Source organism: Narcine bancroftii, chromosome 1, assembly GCF_036971445.1.
Source record: "Narcine bancroftii isolate sNarBan1 chromosome 1, sNarBan1.hap1, whole genome shotgun sequence".
Classification (NCBI taxonomy): domain Eukaryota; kingdom Metazoa; phylum Chordata; class Chondrichthyes; order Torpediniformes; family Narcinidae; genus Narcine; species Narcine bancroftii.
The window spans coordinates 421898997-421919100 of NC_091469.1; the positions used below are offsets into that span (position 1 = coordinate 421898997).

The window sequence follows — 20104 nt, forward strand, 5'->3', positions numbered from 1 at the left end:
CATGTCCTTTGGTTTGAACCTCACCTACTCTCAGTGGAAAACACCTATCCACATTTACTCTCTATCTCCCTCATAATTTTAAATACCTCTATCAAATCTCCCCTCAACCTTCTATGCTCCAGGGAATAGAGTCCTAACCTGTTTAACTTTTCCCTGTAACTCAGTTCCTGAAGTCAGGCAACTTCCTAGTAAATCTCCTTTGCACTTTTTCTATCTTATTGATATCTTTCCTGTAGCTAGGTGAACAAAACTGCACACAATACTCTAAATGTGGCCTCACCGATATCTTACACAACTTTATCATAATATCCCAACTCCTATACTCAATACTTTGCTTTATAAAGGCCAATATGCCAAAAGCTCTCTTTACAACCCTATCCACCTGTGACACCACTTTCAAAGAATTATATATCTGTATTCCCAGATCCCTCTGTTCTACAGCACTCCTCATTGCCCTACCATTCACCATGTATGTCCTTTCTTGGGTTGTCCTTCCAAAATACAACACCCTACACTTGTCAGCATTAAATTTAATCTGCCATTTTTCCAGATGGTCCAGATCCCTCTCCAAGCTTTGAAAATCTCATTTGCTGTCCACAATGCCACCAATGTTAGTGTCAATCTTAGTACAAACTTGATGATCTAATTCACCACATTATCATCCAGATCATTGATGTAATTGACAAAAACAATGGTCCAGCACCGATCTCTGAGGCACACCACTAGTCACAGGATTCTAGTCTGAAAAGCAATAATCAAACACTACTCTATGGCTTCTTCCCATCCAGCCATTGTTGAATCCTGTTCACTATTTCACCATGAATACCTAGCACCTGAAACTTCCTGACTAAATTTCCATGTGGGAACTTGTCAAAGACCTTACTAAAGTCCATGTCAACAACATCCACAGCCTTACATTTGTCATCTTTTCTGGTAACCTCCTTGAAAAGCTCTATAAGATTGGTTAAACACAACCTACCATGCTCAAAGCCAAGTTGACTATACCTAATCAGTTTCTGGCTATCCAAATAATTATATACTAATTTCTTTGAAGAACTTCCAATAATTTACCTACTACTGACATCAGACTCACCAGCCTATATTTTAAAGGGTTACTTTTGGAGTCTTTTTTATACAATGGAACAACATGAGCTACCCTCCAATTCTCAAGCACCACATCCATGGCTAAGGACATTTTAAATATTTCTGCCAGAGCCCCTACAATTTCTACACTAGTCTGCCCTTCAACCTATCACCTAACTCCCAGAACTGTCCTTGCAGGACCTTCTCACCCTTCCTACCCATGTCATTGGTCCCTATATGGACCACAACATCTGGCTGCTCACCCTTCCTCCTGATAATATGGTGGACTCAAACCCTGACACCAAGGAGGCAATATACCATCCGGATTCTCGATCTCTTCCACAGAACCTCTTATCACTAGTGCTTGCCTCTTCTCTTTCCTTCCCTTCTTAGCCACAGGACCAGACACCATGCTGGAGACATTATCACCATGGCTTGTCCCTGGTCGATCATTCCCCCAATAGTATCCAAAATGGTATATTTGCTATTGAGGGGAATGGCCACATTGGTGCCCTGCACTGCCTACCTGTTCCCTTTCCCTCTCCTGACTGTCACCCATCTACCTTCCTCCTGCCTCCTAGGTGTGATAGTGTCCTTATAACTCCTGTCTATCCCCCTCTGCTTCCTGAATGATCTGGAGTTCATCCAATTCCAACTCCAATTCCTTAACTCAGTTTGTCAGGAGTTGCAGCTGGATGCACTTCTTGCAGATGAAGTCATCATTTGCAAGAGTAGCATTCCCCTGCTTTGGCTGCCATCCTCACTGTATATGACTAGAGGAAAAAGTATATATCTAAAACCTGCTCTTACCTCTGCCTACCTGCTGTTTTGTTAATAAATTAACAATATATATATTAATAAAAATGAATTGTATTTATTTATTTTTATAGATTAATACTTGTCCTGCATATGTATTGTTTGTAAGTTTGCTATGTCTGGTTGTATACCTAATTGTTTTGCACTGAGGAGTGGAGAATGCTGTTTCATTGGGTTGTACTTGAGGTTACAATAAACTTGATTTGGCTTGACTTGTACAGATCACCTCTGCCCCAAGAAGTGATCCCAATTTTTCATAAATCTGAAACCCTCCCCCTTGCACCAACAGCTCAGCAACATGCTCGATATACACTATGGAAACACATAAATTTTGAATTGAACCTCACTTGCAATAGTTATCTGAAACTCACACTGACTGATGTCTGCAAAGCTTAATCCAATTACAATAGATTGTAATGCCAATTCATGTAAATGTATACTGGTATATCATTAGTACATAACTCTTATTCGCAGATTGACATTACAAGAGCATTATTCCGTATAATCAAAACTGATCTATGCTGGCATCAACTACTTTATCTTTTTTATTATCTTTATTAGTTTTACACAAATAAACACTTATGTACAAAATATTTATGGAATGCACAATAAAAATGACATATTACCTAGCTCAACAAAATATAAAGGTACATATAGTGTATCCATAATACAAAAGTACTTCTGATAATAATTTTATCACAGATAACCATGTCTCTAAACCCCATGCCCATAACAATGTTGTATGTCTAAAAAAAAGTACTTTGTTCCTGTAGTAAAATGGAAAATTATTGAAATTCAGGATTTATATATGCTTAGAGGTTGTGGAAATAATTCAAGAAATTCCCCCACATAATTTGAAACTTTATATTTGAGTTATTAATTGAGTAATGAATAATTTCTAAATTTAAGCAGGACATAATGTCCCTCAATGATTGAGCATGAGTGGGCAGTGAGGCATCCTTCCATCTAATTATCGCACATCTGGCTAAGACAAAAGACAGAGTATGACTTTTGATTAGAGTTAAAAGAACATAATTCTCTCCAGCTATACCAAATAGAGCAACAAAAGGAATAGATGCTAGATCTACATTAAAGATTAAGGATAAAGCTTTAAACACGTCCCTCCAGTATTTTTCAAGACTAGTACATGTCTAGAATATATGAATTAAAGAAGCCTCTTCTTCTTACATTTATCACAATAAGAATTTACATCTGAATAGATATGAGATAATTTAACTTTAGACATATTGGCCCTATGAGCAATTTTAAATTGTAACAAACAATGATGGGCACATAAGGATATAGTCTTAACCATCTTAGAAATTGAATCTCAAACCTTATCCGATAATAAAAAGCCTAAATGAGATGTATCAAACCCACCAACTTATCATAAATAATGGATATTTGTAAGAAAGTTGTAAACTAAAAATTACATCAACAATGTTTGCATCAGGTGCCTCAGGGAAATCAGGTATCTGAGATTGAAGAAAATGCCTGTAATGCAAATATTTGAGAAAATTAGTATTTGATAAATTGAAATTTTCAGAAAGTTGTTCAAATGATGCATAGCTGTTAACAATAAAATGATCTTTGAAACATTCAAGACCCTATCTTTGCCATTCATGACAGTGGACTTGAAAGAGAAAAACCATGAAGTCCAAAATGTTTTCTGAACAGCACCCACACTCTCACAGTGTACCTGACAACAGGATTATCAATTGATTTATTTGAAGAGAAAAAGTGAGGATCCAAGAAGTGCTGAAACAGAATTTTTTTTAGCAGAATTCAGCTCTGTTGCTTCCCATGCTGGATGGTCCTCTCAGTTATGAAAATGTAACCAAAACATAAATTTACCAATACTGACTGCCCAATAATAAAATCTGAAATTAGGTAGGACCATGCCTCCATTTCTTTTAGATTTTTGAAGACTAACTCTGTTGAGATGGGGGCATTTACCCTTCCATATATAAGACAAATCAAGTAAATCAAAAATCGATTTGGGAATAAAAATTGGTATAGTTTGAAAAAGATATAAAAATTTAGGTAAGATATTCATTTTTATATAATTAATACAACCAACTAGAGATATAGAAAGGGGCATTGTCTTACACTGGAAGGTAAGTACAAAATATTGTATTAAAATAAGAGTAATGGTTCCTAATAAAACCAGTCTGATCTTCAGAAATGATTGATAGATTCTCCAATCTATGGGCCAAAACTTTAGCCAAAATCTTTTATTTTTGAATATTTTATTTACAATTTTTTCAAACTCAAACAGTTCCATTAATCCATTGTGCTAAGGACTGTTTCACATGCAATAATAAAGTAAGGAAATTTTCTTTAAAAAATACTTATGATTCTTTGTAACTGTAAGTACATTGATTTTCCACAATCTTAATAGGAAGATTAGTGAACACTGATGCAGGTGCATTCAAAGGGAAAAGTTCACTTTTATGCGGGTTTAGTCTATATCCTGAAAACAGACTAAATTGGGAAAGTAGTGATAACATGGAAGGTAAGGAGGTGGTAGGGGTTGATATAAAATGCAGGAGATCATCTTCATAAAAGGAAACTTTATGTTCAATTCCCTTCCTACAATCCCTGAAATATGCTCTCACTCTTGAAATGCAATCGCCAAAGGCTCTATGGCCAAATCAAAAAGTAATAGACTTAGAGCACACCCTTGATAGGTTCCCCATTGGAGATTGAAAGGTTGTGACTGTTGGAAGTTAGTGAGAATTGAAGCCATAGGGCATGAATACAGTAATTTAATCCATGTAGTACAACATGGTCCAAAATTGAATTTTTCTAAGATCATAAATAAATACATCCACTTGGCCCAATCAAACATTTTCTCTGTATCTAAGGAAAGAAAACATTCAGGAGCCAAACTGGAAGGTAAGTACAAAATATCCAATAAGTGGCATGTATTAAAATAAGAGTAATGGTTCCTAATAAAATCAGTCTAATCTTCAGAAATGATTGATAGATTCTCCAATCAATGGGCCAAAACTTTAGCCAAAATCTTTTATTTTTGAATATTTTATTACAATTTTTCCAAACTCAAACAGTTCCATTAATCCACAATACAACAATTTCATTCATCAAATATATTTACATTTCTTCTATTGAGTCTGGTTTTATTATCCCTTCCCCCACAGCACAAAAAAAACTACAAGAAAAAAATAAAAATTCATTAACCATAAAGAAACTAGATTTACATGAAAAGACTAAAAACTCTGGTCAAATCTTAACATTAACATTTAATAAAGAAATTGGCTGTAGGAGGAGCACTCAGTTGGATCTTTACCTTTCTTTACTATGAGATATATACACACGCTTTGTTAAATGATGATGGGAGATTACCCTGCTTTAAATGAATCAGACAACACATAACCTAATTGAGATGAAAGCAAATGAGAAAATGATTAAAAAAAAACTCCACAGGAAACCCATCAGGTCCTAGAGATTTTCCAGAATGCAATGAAGGAATAGCAGCAGCTATTTCCTTTTCTGATATAGGCTCATCTAATCTTGTTTGGTTATCTGAAGAAAGTGTGGGAATATTTAAGTGATCTAGGAAACTCTTCACTGAACTGGGTATCATTTGTAAATTCAGAAGTATAAAGTCAAGAATAAAATTTCCTGAATGTATCATTTATCTCAAATGATCTGTAATAATGTTACCATCATCCATTTGAATCTTTGTAATTTTCCGCTTTGCTTCAAAACTTCACAACTGATTAGCTAAAAGATTACCAGATTTGTTGCTGTAAATATAAAACTCTTCAAAAGTTGGATAAGTTAAAAGGAGATCAAATTTAGATTGAAGTTCAACTTGTTTTTTGTATAATTCAAGATTTTGAACTTGAGCATATTGTTGATCAATTTGTTTAATTTGATTACTAATTCTAATCTTTATTTATTGGCCTTCTTTTTTATATTCATGCCATTAGAAATAATTTCCCCTTGAGAAAAGCATTCGAAGAATCTCAAACAAACTATAAATTTCTAACAAAGTATTTGTATTAAAGAAAAAAATTATCTGCTCCTCCATAAATTTCACAAAATTATTATTTGATAGTAAAGTTGAATTGAAATGCCAATGTCTTTTTATTTGAGAGAGACAAGGAAGGGTCATCTATAATACAACAGGGGCATGATCTAATATTACTATATCCTGATAATTTCAAGAGCAAGTCAGTGGGATAAGTTGATTATAAATAAAAAAATAATCAATTTGTAAAAATGTGTGAAAAGAATACCCTCTCTTAGTTGGATAAAGAAAATGCCAGACCTCAGAAATACCATAATTATTATTTTTTTAAAATTAATGAGGCAGATTTACTTATTGTAGTAGGGTTAGGAGATGAATGATCCAAAACAGTGTTTAACCAACAATTAAAACCCCCATCAAACACCAGAGAGTATAAACTCAAATCTGTTAGGGAAGAGATAAAAATTTCAAAAAACTCCACATCATCTACATGATGGGCAAAAACTATCATTTTATTATATAATTTTCCCTGAAGCAATGATATAATGACCATTAGAATCTGACATGGCACTGAAATGAACAAAAGGAATATTTCTATTAAAAAGATTTGAGATGACGCCCTCCTTCCCCCCCCCCCAACCCCCACCCAGATTTAGTCTGAAAGGAAGAATGAAAATGCTTCCTCCTCCACCTTATCATTAGGCAAGAATGATCAAAACTATGAATATGCATTTCTTGTAACAATACAATAGAAGCTTAAAGTTGTTTAATATGTGAAAACACTTTCTTTCACTTATCTGATGTTTAAACCTTTTACCTTCCAACTATGAAAATTAATAAAATTATAATTTTTTAAATTAATAATGTAAGTTGATTAACACAAATAATATCTGAACTCCAGGTGTCAGTCTTGAGGCAAAAATTTGAAACTAGTAATGTCACATTTGTGGCCCGAAATGTGAAGTTAATAAAACATCGAACGCAAGTTTTATCAGGAAAACTTCTCAGTGTCTTTATTTTCCAGTTTCCTTTGTTCTCCTGCTTGCGCTCTTATCTCTCTCTCATACCACGTGACTTCCGGTACATCTCATACATATTCATTATCATGATATCCCTCCTTTAATCAGAAATAAACTTTACCTTCACTTACCAATATCCCTCGGAAACCTACAAACATCGTAACTAATGGTAATACTATAACTTAACCACATAAAATTTATTTTCTACAGCACTCATACATGCACTTTATGATATAAGATTAAAATACTGTCCCAAAGTTCTTATTAAAACTATGGCACAAAGTCTTCATATCGTTTGGGTGCTTTTCGGTTTCATTTCGGCCTGCCTGCGATATTGTCGTCGCTTCTCGGTTGTTCATTCTCAGCGTCGGAAATACTGCTCGCCACGGCTTCAGGTGTTTCTGGCGCTCTAGTCACTTCATCAGGAGAGCTGGTAACTGCTTCTGGAACATCATCAGGTCTCTCAGTTTCAGGATCTCGTATTGGCCTTTCAACTTCTTCGCTCGATGTATCTCTGGACTGGTACATTTTTACACCTGATACATTTCTCTTATACAGGACTCCAGTCGGAGACTTGTCTGTCACCATACTGCCACTTCTGGATACGACAGTATAGGGTTGATGGTAATAAGGTGTGTCTAGCTTACCACCAGTTTCATGCCTCACTAGAACATTATCTCCTGGCATGATGTCTGAGTACTTGGCTCCATGTTTCGAATCTGTGTACAGCTTTGCTGCACCTTTCTTTTCAGCATCGAGGTCCCTCATCACCTGGTAGTCTCGGATTTCCTTTATTTCTGGCATTTTTATGCGGATTTTTCTCCCAAAAAATGCTTCTGCAGGACTTTTTCCAGTGGTTGCATGAGGCGTTGCTCGATAGACAGCCACATAAGATAGCAATGCTTCTCGCCAATTTTGTCCTTCTGCGTGTGCAATCCTCAATCGTTTTTCAATGGACTGATTTTGTCTCTCTACTTCCCCGTTGGCTTGCGGCCATTTCGGAGTTACTTTATGATGGTGGATACCTGTGGTCCTCATGTATTCCGCAAATGTCTCTGAAATGAATTGTGGACCATTGTCAGAGTATAATGTAACAGGTAATCCATATCTTGCGAAAATCTCTGCTAACGCTTGTATTGTTTTTTCAGTGGTTGTGGACTTCAACACCACGTACTCATAGTATCTGCTGTAGTAATCTATCACTACCATAATTGATTCACCCATCGGTAAAGGTGCAAGAAAATCAACAGCTACGTCGATCCATGGTCGTGTCGGAAGTTGCGTACTCCGGATCGGTTCTGGCGGATTACTCCTACTTGTGATTTGACATCCATGACAAGTTTTAACAAATTTCTCTGCGTCTTTATCACAACCTGGCCACCATACCTTTGGTCCTGAGGTTTTGCTTGGTACCAACAATACCTAGGTGTCCTTCATGCGCTAAGGATACGATCTCCGGTCTCAATCTTTGCGGTATCACCAATCTGCAACCTCTTAATACACACTGTCCGATGCAACAAAATTCATCTCTAATGGGAATGTAAGCCTTGTGAGTACACTTGTCCCATTGTCCACTCTGTATGCATTCTCTTACTTCCATGAGTTCTGGATCACGTTCGGATTCTCTCTCGACTTCCTTCGTAGTCACAGCTTTCGGTGTCGACTGAATAGCTACGAAGCGTACAAAACTCTCTGTTTCTGTTCCCAATTCTGATTTGGATTGTGGACCACCATACTTCACCTATCTGGACAGCGGATCTGCAATGTTTGTTTTCCCTGCAATGTGGATTACTTAATATTTGTAGGGTTGTAGTCTGAGTACCCGTCTCTCTATTCTGGCACATGGTTTGGATCTAGGTGCATAGATCACCTCTAATGGCTTATGATCTGTGATGAGTTCAAATTCAATGCCGTATAAATATGCATGGAACCTCTCACAGGCCCATACAAGTCCGAGTGCTTCTTTCTCTGTCTGAGAGTATCTTCTTTCCACATCTGATAATGATCTGCTGGCATAGGCAATGATGCTGCCGGATCGTAATATCCAAGAGTTTTTGCATCTGTCAGGCTTTGCTTCAGCGCTGTGAACGCTTTCTTCTGCTCAGATCCAAAATGAAAAGGTACACCTTTCCTGGTTAGTTTCCTTAGTGGTTTTGCCACTCTAGCGAAATTAGGAATGAACTTTGCACAAAAATTGACCAATCCCAGGAAACTCCTCACCTCTGTTGCGTTCTGAGGTGCACGTGCCTCTTCAATAGCTTTCACCTTGGCCTCTGCAGGGTTTAGTCCTTCCCGTGTAAGTCTGTGTCCCATGAAGTCCATTTCTGACACACCGAACTGGCACTTGTTTCCATTCACGGTAAGGCCTGCCTCCTGTAATCTAGATAGTACACGCCTCAACCGTTTGTCATGCTCTTCCTTCGTTGGTGCATGGACTATGATGTCATCAGAAATGTTGGCAACTCCAGGAATGCCTTGAATCACTCAATGGATTTCATACTGGTAGATCTCCGAAGCTACATTAATTCCAAATGATAGTCTCTTGTAACGATACAATCCACAGTGAGTCACAAATGTTGTTACATCTCGGGAACCTGGATCCAGCTCTAATTGATGATAGCCCCATTTCAGATCAATTTTTGAGAATACCTTGCTGGTAGTTAGTTCTTGAAGTATTTCCTCCACTGTTGGTATAGGGTGTCGTTCTCTAACTATAGCTTCATTGGCCATTCTCATGTCAACACATAGTCTTATGTCACCCTTTGGTTTGGGCACTATCACTACGGGACTGACCCATTGTGTCGAACATTCCACAGGTTCAATAATGTCTTGCTCGATCAATTCTTTAATTTTGGCTTCGACTTTCCCACGAAGTCCAAACGAAGTTCGGCGCATTGGTTGTGCCTTGGGTTTGACCGTTTCATCTACCACTAGCTTCAATCGTCGACCTTTCAGCTTTCCTACTCCTTGGAAGACTGCGGGGAATTCTTGCTTCATAACCTCGTATGACTGAATTGAATTGACACGAGCTCCAATATGAAGTATTGCCAGGTCTTGCGCTGTGCTTCTACTCAGCAATGGTTCTCCCCTCTCTTCTATGACCATAAACTCTGCTTCGGTGTACTTATCTCCAGCTTCAACAGTTGCAGTAAAACATTCAATGGTCTGCAATGGCTTGATTGCTGTGTATGGATACAGTTTCTTGGAACACTTCTTTGAGGTACAGATGATCTTTTTCCTTTTCAACTTCTCCCATAAATATCGATCAATCACATTACTATCACTGCCTGAGTCTACAATGACCTGCACTGTCACTCCACCAATGATCACTGGGACCTTCTCATGATGTACTTCATTCAACGTAAATTGGTAACAACTCTGTCCCTCCTGGGTATCATCATCATCACCGTCTATCTGGCGAATGGTGTCTTTCTTTCCAGGATACTTTCCTTTCCCCCAGGCTTTGCCTTTGGAAATTGTACTCTTCCTCTTCTGGTCTGCATTGGACTTGCTTTTGCACTTCTTTGCAAAGTGGTCCTTACCTCCACACTTTCTGCAAACTTTGCCTTTGGCCGGGCAATATGGGTCTTTTCCAAAGTGACCTCGGTTTCCACATCGATAACACTCCACGTCCTGTGTCGACGTATATCTTGGCTGATTATGGCGATGTGAGAGCCTCTTAATTTGCTGGCTTGAGTCGTCTTGCAGGGTCATGGTATGAAATTGCCCTTCAACAGCCTCTAATGCAGCAGCAATGGCTAAAGCATCGGTGAGTTCCAACTCACTCCCTCTTTCCAGTAATAAATTGAAAGTATACCTTATAAGGTCAGAAATTATACAGATTCCTAAAGCCATAACAACCTTGAGAAAGCAACCCCCTCCCTTCCACCCCCAAAAGCCAGACTGCTGCTAAAGATGCCAACAGCATGCTCTTCAAACAATCATTTTTACCTGAACAAATCTTCCTGCTGGACATGTTAAGTCTAAATCCATTCTTATTAATGTAAATACAATTCAGCATCTCCAAACAATAGTTAATTATGTTGAGACTTCAACCAATAAAAAAGATTTCTTTTAAAATTTCTCATACAACTTTAAAAAGTATATAAAGTACAAATTTGAACTATTATTACTGAGAAAGAAATAATATACAATTCTCAGTGTTCCTCTTGTAAAAATGTAATAGCTCAATTAAATTAATACAGTTATATCATGATTGCCCTAATCTAGGCTTTATCATCACTTTCCCACTCTCCTCAAGCACCTTTGAGTTTTAACTCCCTTGAGTTTTAAATGTCTGTCTATCCGCCTTGAATATATTCTATGTCTCTATCTTTACAGAAGGCAGGTAGTGAATTCCAAAAATTCATCACTTTTAGAGAAAATACATTCTTCACATTTATTTTTAATGGAATCATCCTTATTCTGAAATTACGCTTCCTGGTTCCAGATACAGGAAAGCCCCTGGTATCCGGAATTCAAGCAACTGGCAGCCTCAAGTAACCATTTAAAAAATCAATGAACACAAATTAAAAAAATAAAATAACAGGTAAAAAATATGTAAGTTTATAATTGTAAAAGTAAATGATCTCTTAAGTAACAGATAAACCTTTGGTGAAGATAGGAGCAAATATTCAGCCAGGGGATTGTTGGTCATGCTTTGCTCATAGCAGCTGTTTGAATAAAGTTGTGTGAAACAGCAATGGAGTCACCCAGGACAAAGAGCTGGTTAATGCTGCTTGCCTTTGGGGTTACTCTCTTAAAGTGTCTCCTTATCCCTGCTTAGTATGCTCTTCAAACAATAATTTTTACCTGAACAAATCTTCAGAGGTTTTATTTGTACACTTGGGGAAGAGGGGTGTTAATTATCTATAATGTTCTTGTTCATCTTTCGGGTGGCTCCATTGAGGGGAGGAACCTGCAGATGCAATAAATGTTTTCAAATAAAGTAAAATGCTTTATATATTCAATACACCTTAGAATAATATATTTTAATCAGATCATCTTCCATTTTTCAAGACTGCAATGAGCATAGACTCAACCAGTTCAACTTTTCTTCATTAACAAAGAGTTTTAATCCAAGAATCAATCTACCAAAATTTCTCTGTCTCCAACTTGTGTACCTTGAATTGTGAAGTGCTCTTGGGGCAGTATTACTAGAATCCTGTACAGCTGCATTAAAATATACTTCTTTCATTCTTCGTAGCCTCAAAATAATGAACCAACATACCTTCAGTCTTTTACTTGCTGGATCTGAATAGTAGGTTCACATTTCCATGCACTGAAGCCCCCAGGTCTCATGGTGTTGCAACATTTTATCATCAACTTCAATTTAAATTTTCTTTTATCCTTCCTTCCAAAGCAAAAACCTCACAATTTTTTCATATCACCTTCAATCTGTGGATTCTTGACCACTCACTTAAATGATCTTTATCCCTTTGCAGAATATTTATGCCCACTTCACAACTTGCCAAACCACATTCTGAATTAACTCAGATCCTTCTTTTAAAATATTTTATTTAAAAGATTTCCATACATGCATTAATCAAAATTAATACAATTATACAAGTTTCAAAAAGAAACAAATTAAAGCTACATACATGATGGTATTTACCCCTACCTCAGAAACCTTTCCCTTCCCAACCCCCCTCCCTCAGAACAGTTAATATACATGATATAACATAGATATATAAACATAGAAAAAGAGGAAGAAAATAACTTTTTAGGATTGCACAAGAGATGACTTCTAACTCACCTACAGGTCCAGAGGCATAAAGAGGACATTATTACAAATTAAATCGTAATAGTTGGGCATATGGGCAAATCTAGATCCTTGATCTAGATCCTTGATCTAGATCAGTTGTTCCCAACCATGTTAGGCTGGAAGCCAGGTCAGCCTTAGACAGCATATTTCCATGTGGGTCTTTTAAAATCTTAAATTAAATACTTTAGATAAAGTTGTGTTTCTTACAGAGCTGCCTTTGACTTGAAAATATTGCTCAGTCATTTCTACAGTGTTAGGCCGGAAGCCAGGTAGCCTGAGACCGAAAAAGATTGAGAACAACTGATCTCAATCAACAATACAGATTTTAAATAGCTGAGATCCCAGCATTGATCCTTGTGGAGATTAGCCACTAATTGCCAATCTACAAACAGTAACATAGATAATAACAGGAGCAGGTCATTTTGCCCTTCGAGCCTGCACTATCATTCACTATAATCATGGCTACTACTCTATCATAATATAATGTACCTCCAGAAGGGTATGTTCGTGGAAAACCATGCGCATTGGAATTTTTCACAATTAGAACCTTATTTCCCATTGATCCTTTTATAAGTAGAGATGTGTTCCAATTGGTTTTGTTCTCAAAAGTAATGCACCCACAGTGTGTGGCCTACAGGCAAGGGAATTCTGATAGCATTTTACACTGAAAAGAAAGTGTTATTATTTCAATTAAGCATAACTGGATGTTACTTTGCCTGATAAAGTATCGTGCAAGTATCAATAGAAGAGAGAGCATTGTCGGTTTCTAAAGCAAATCTCTTAAGTTACCTCCCTCAACGAACTGGCAGCCTGTGATCATTGTCCTTGGTAAATTAGTTCAGTCTCTGTATAAATTTTTTTCCCAAGTCAGTATCTCAATTATTTTGCAAGTGATTTGTGAATTCCAGAAGGGATATTTGTGAACAGCTGAACTACCATAACACAGATACACTGTACTACAATTTTGCTCATCCCCCATAGTCCTTGATACTTTTTTTGTGTAGAGAAATCTATGTTCTTTTTCTTTGGCTTGGCTTCACGGACAAAGATTTATGGAGGGGTACGTCCATGTCCGCTGCAGGCTCGATGGTGACTGACAAGTCCAATGTGGGACAGGCAGGCACGGTGGCAGCGGTTGCAAGGGAAATTGGTTGGTTGGGGTTGGGTGTTGGGTTTTTCCTCCTTTGTCAATGTGACAGGCACCGAGATTTCTTTAAGCAGTCCTTGTACCACTTCTTTGGTGCACCTCTTTCTCAGTGGCGAGTGGAGAGCTCGCCATATAACACGATCTTGGGAAGGCGATCGTCCTCCATTCTGGAGACGTGACCCACCCAGTGCAGTTGGGTCTTCAGCAGCGTGGATTCGATGCTTGCGGACTCTGCCAGCTCGAGTACTTCGATGTTGGTGATGAAGTCATTCCAATCAATGTTGAGGATGGAGCGGAGACAGTGCTGATGGAAGCATTCTGGGAGCCGTAGGTGATGCCAGTAGAGGACCCATGATTCAGAGCCGAACAGGAGCGTGGGTATGACAATGGCTCTGTACATGCTGATCTTTGTGTGTTTCTTCAGGTGGTTGTTTTTCCAGACTCTTTTGTGTAGTCTTCCAAAGGCGCTATTTGCCTTGGCGAGTCTGTTGTCTATCTCTTTGTCGATCCTTGCATCAGATGAAATGGTGCAGCCGAGGTAGGTAAACTGGTTGACCGTTTTGAGTTCTGTGTGCTCAATGGAGATGTGGGGGGGGGGGGGGGGGCTGGTAGTCATGGTGGGGAGCTGGCTGATGGAGGACCTCAGTTTTCTTCAGGCTGACTTCCAGGCCAAACATTTTGGCAGTTTCTGCAAAAGTCATGCGCTGAAGAGCTGGCTCTGAATGGGCAACTAAAGCGGCATCGTCTGCAAAGAGTAGTTCACGGACAAGTTGCTCTTGTGTCTTTGTGTGAGCTTGCAGACACCTCAGATTGAAGAGACTGCCATCCGTGTGGTACCGGATGTAAACAGCATCTTCTTTGTTGAGGTCTTTCATGGCTTGTTTCAGCATCAAGCTGAAGAAGATAGTAAAGAGGGTTGGTGCGAGGACGCAGCCTTGCTTCACACCGTTGTCAATGGAGAAGGGTTCGGAGAGCTCATTTCTGTATCTGACCCGACCTTGTTGGTTTTCGTGCAGTTGGATAACCATGTTGAGGAACTTGGAGGGTCATCCGAGGTGCCCTAGTATCTTTGTGTGTTTCTTCAGGTGGTTGTTTTTCCAGACTCTTTTGTGTAGTCTTCCAAAGGCGCTCACGGTGTCAAAGACTTTGGTGAGGTCAACAAAGGTGATGTCGAGTGCTTTGTTTTGTTCTCTGCACTTTTCTTGGAGCTGTCTGAGGGCAAAGACCATGTCAATAGTTCCTCTGTTTGCGCAAAAGCCACACTGTGATTCTGGGAGGACATTTTCGGCGACACTAGGTATTAGTCTATTAAGGAGAATCCTAGCAAAGATTTTGCCTGCAATGGAGAGCAGGTGATTCCCCTATAGTTTGAGCAGTCTGATTTCTCTCCTTTGTTTTTGTACAGGGTGATGATGATGGCATCACGAAGGTCCTGAGGCAGCTTTCCTTGGTCCCAGCAGAGCATGAAAAACTCATGCAGTTTGGTATGCAGAGCTTTGCCACCAGCCTTCCAGACCTCTGGGGGGGGGGGATTCCATCCATACCTGCTGCTTTGCCACTTTTCAGTTGTTCAATTGCCTCCCTCATTACATCCTTACATCGGGTCTGTGATAGTCTTACTCCCATCTTAAGTATATTTAGTGACACCTCCATAGCTTTTGTGGGAAAGTACCCAAACTCTCCATGAATAAATTTCTTGTCATCTTAAACTTAAATGTCTTATCACAAATTTTGAGAAAATTCAACAGCCTTCAAACAGGATAAACATCCACTCCACATCCAGTCTGACTTGCCTTGTCAGAATTTTGTATGTGATTCAAACACATTCTTCCAAAGTCATATGAATACAAAAGCTAGTCAACTCAATCTCTCACATATGCTATTTTTGTCATTCCAGGAAACATTCTGGTGAATCTTCACTGCACAATTCCATACGCAGATATATTCTTTTGTAAGAGAGAAGAAACAAATAGATGTAGGAACTCAATAGATTGAGCAGCATCTGGCAGGGTTCGGGGGGTGGGGGAGAATGGAATTGTTTCAAGATGAGACCTTACATCGGGTCTGTGATAGTCTTACTTAAGTAAGGATGCCAAAACTGAACAAAATTAAAAAAATTAGAGGGAGAAGTGGAGAAGTGTGAAAGGGAGCATCTTAAATGTGGGAAGTGCATGTTCTTGTGTATTTCTTATAAACTGATCAGTTTCCTAACAATGGATACCAGATGCCTGAATTTGTCTAGAAGTAAAATATTTTATTTGGCCCTAAATATTCTGAGAATTGGAGAAGTGTAATTACTTGTACATTTTGGAATTTGAGGCAGATCAGATGATAGTGAGTCTGCAGGACATTTGCATTTACTTAACATAAAACTTATAAAAGGCAATCTCAATCAATATCACCTAGCAGGAACAATGAATAAAACAACCTGAATTTATATTGCCTGCTCCTTTTTCTTCTGTCCACAATTTGCACCTGGTAAAGTCTTTCTCTAATGAGTCGAAGTTCCGGTGACAATATATTCCCACTGATGGCCCCCATAATTTGCATTATGCTGAGATCTGCTGAGATTGTTCACCAAGCTTATGTGGAAAGCAAAGGACCTCTTGGTTACAGTGGGAATTTTACACAATTATTAGCACCTCCCCCCCCGACTCCAAATATTTTCTGAGAATAAGCTTGTTAGGAGTCAGAAACTGACAGGAAAAATTGCCATACAAAATACAACAAAACTTCAGTTATCTATAAATGTAAAGGTGATTTTCTCCATCTTACAAATTAAGCAAAATTGCAATTAAAAAATACTGGTCTAATGGTAAAGTTAAAGGCTGATCCAATAGGTTAATTTGTTTAGATGTACCATCCAAAGACTACAGATTTTTTAGTGATTTGTTGTAAACATAAAAAGCTGTACTTAAAACATAAATACTGAAAAGCAACATCAACATTCAAAGTTTTGAGGGTATATGTAAATTCCACTCAATTAATGCTCATGTATCTTGTCTTAGACGATCTCTGAACACCCCTCAGCAGAGGGTTGACTGATATTAGCAGAAGAGGCATAACTGGTAATCCAGACTGCAGCTGCCCACTGTTTCCTGGAGAGTTATTAGAGAGCTGGTTTCAGATTAATAGAGCAATCATCAAGAAAGATTTCTAGTTCGATCCCCATCCAACCCGCACCCTCAACCCACCAAGTCCCAAAAATCCAAACAAATTAATCATTTTAATTTCTGAATATTTGCACCACTACAATTGAACACTCCATTAGAAGAAGGACAAGGAAAATTGGCGTTAAAGGCTGGAAAATATTAAATGCGAAGTTAATAACTATTTACTTTGTTTTAACTCATTGCTTTCTTTCTCTCAATGAATTTTGCTCATTTTTTTCCCACATGGGGAAAATGTCCACACTCCATACAAACTGCGTAGGAGGTTGGGATTGAACCTGGATCACAGAAGGTGTGAGGCAGCAGCACTATCTGCTGCACCACTCTACTGCCCTGGAATTTAAATTCTCCAGCTATAGGTAGGATTTGAAAGACTTTGATTCATAAGCTCATTACCATCATTGTTCCATGGCACCAATATTGACAACATAGGTACTCTGTGCTTTTGGATGTCTTGTCCAATTGTCTCTCAAAGACCGTAGGTTAATAATCTCCCGTCAAATGCTAATAATCCACCATTCTTGGGATTTTAATGTTGCCAGACTATCACGTTATTTGGACAATTAAGTGTTACTTGTGTCAGTCCAATATACATTTTTGTAAACATTTTTTTGCATGCTATTCAGAGATCTTGTACATTTTCCTATTAAAGTTTAAAGAAAGCAGAAAAGCAAGTCCTAATGTGTTTAATCGGAGCATAGGCAACTGAATCCAATAGCTTACATCTTAAAAAAATATTGTTTGTCAAACAACCTAATCCTGGCTTCCACTATTCACCTACCCTACGATTCTAGTAACACATGGATGATCTCATGAGTATGCACCTGTACATCCATGAAGAATAAGTATATGGACAATGAGGACTTAGTGTATGTATGAATGAGTGAGTCCAATGCTGAACCATGGGGATTTCTGAACAATTAGATATCGGAGATTCAACGCTATTGATTTTGTCAGTAGCAGAACTAATCTCCTCTCTATCCTCATCAGGGATCTGATGTGAATTTTTTGGTGATATCTTTAGGTGTGTGTTCCCCTATGACCTTTGCTTTGTTTTTAATCTGAAACTATATCCATTCTATCTCAATTCAGGGTGTAAATCAGACCTAAAAAGTTCATGATCTTTATGCTTAGTCACACTCTATTTAATAAAACATTACTGGACCAGCAAGACAGAAATTAACCCTTACTTTGTTAAATAAATATATTTTTCAATTACAAACTGGGATATATAAGTACAGAAAATGAACAGGTGACTGGAAACGTTAAATGAAATTTTGTTCAATTCTGTGTTTACAATTTGATAAATAGCAACCTGGTACATAAAAAGCATAGAACAAAACAGCAGTGTGCCAACCAATATAAACCTATACAACAAACTAAACTTTCCCTACCTCACACTCTGTAGCTCTCTTTTTTTCTTGTATCCATGTGCCTGTCTAACAGTCTTTTAAATGTGTCCATTGTAGCAGGCTCCACCACCCCCAGGCAATTTATTCCAAGCCCCTACTGCACTCTGTGTAAAAAGATTTACCACTAATATCTTCCTTAAACATTCCTCTCCTCACCTTGTACAGCTGTCCTCTGATATTTGCTTGTCTTCTCCAAGGAAAAAAGGTGTTGGCTATCCATCCTATATGTGCCTCTCATAATTTTGTAGACCTCTATTGTCACCTCTCATCCTTCTTCATTCCAAAGAGAAAAGCCCTTGCCTCTTAAGACATGTTCTCCAATCCAGGCAACATTCTGGTAAATTTCCTCTGCACCCTCTCCATAGCTTCCACATCTTTCCTGTAATAAGACAGCAGAATTGAACACAACATTCCAACCAGAGTTTATAGAGCTGCAATATTACTTCACAACTCTTGAATTCAACCCCCTGACTAATGAAGACCAGCATACCATAAGTCTTCTTAATGACCCTATCAAGCCACGCAGCAACTTTGACAGATCTATGGAGTTGGACCCCAAATCTTCCACACTGTTAAGAATCCTACCATTAACCATGCACTCTGTCTTCAAGTTTGACCCTTAAAAAAAAGCATAACTCAACACTGATCTGGATTGAACTACATCTGCCACTTTTCTGCCCAACTCTGCATCTTGTCCATGTCCTGCTGTAACCTACAACACCCGCTGTACTATCTACAACAGCTCCAACCTTCTTAGCATCTGCAAATGTGGTGACCCATTCCTCCACTTCTTTGTTCAGGTCATTTATAAAAATCACAAAGAGCAGGGGGCCCAGAAAGATCCTTGTGAAACTCCGCTAGTCACTGACCTCCAGGCAGAAAACTTTCCATCTACTACTACCCTCAGCTTTCTGTAGGCAAATCTTTTCTGAATCCACACAGCCAATATTCCATGGATTCCATGCTTCATGTCTTTCTGTATGAGTCTTCCATGGGGGACCCTATCAAATGCCTTACTAAAATCTATATACACCACATCTACTGCCTTACAACCATCAATTATTTTTGTACTTTCTCAAAAAACTCAATTTGGCTTGTGAGGAACATGCTTGATTAGATAAATTATCTGCAAGATTTGAGACAGAGGCTTCCTGCATGTGATCTCTGCGGGTAAAAAGAGATCTAAAACGAGCAATGACTTCCTTTAAATAGAAATGGAGTCAGCATTTCAAATGATGCACATTTACATCACAAAGAGCACCCACTAATCCTTCTGGTTTTAACTGGGCCAGACAAAAAAAACAACCATGTTTTTTGGAGAGATAATAATAATATGAATAATGTGTAACAGTTACAGTAAAATCAATCCTAAATTTAATTTCTTTTGAAAATGACAATTGAAATGTAAACAAAAGTCTGATAAGCAAGGTAGTTCATTAGTTTAAAAATAAGTCACTGCTCTATTCAGATAAAAGTTTTATGTAAAATCAGATTTCATATTTTTCAAAAGGGATTTTGAAATCTGAAAAAACAAAAGAAATGAGAGCAAAGAAAATTCTCCAACATTTTGTTCCTCTGGTGTTTCTGACCAATTCTCATATATCAGAGGTGTCAAACTCAAATTCACGGAGGGCCAAAATTAAAAACTTGGACTAAGTCGTGGGCCAAACTAAATATTTATTGAAAATTTTCAACA

At 38.1% G+C, this 20104-nt stretch overlaps 1 long non-coding RNA gene across 1 annotated transcript in view; it reads right to left on the reverse strand.

The window, feature by feature from the left end:
• Positions 1–2604: 2604 nt before the first annotated feature.
• LOC138751612 (uncharacterized) overlaps positions 2605–20104 on the reverse strand; it is a 64597-nt gene continuing 47097 nt past the window's right edge. The window contains exons 2-3 of the long non-coding RNA XR_011350082.1: positions 11728–11833; positions 2605–3393 (exon numbers count right to left, since the gene is read on the reverse strand). This is a non-coding gene — a long non-coding RNA (uncharacterized lncRNA). The remainder of the gene's footprint in view (positions 3394–11727; positions 11834–20104) is intronic.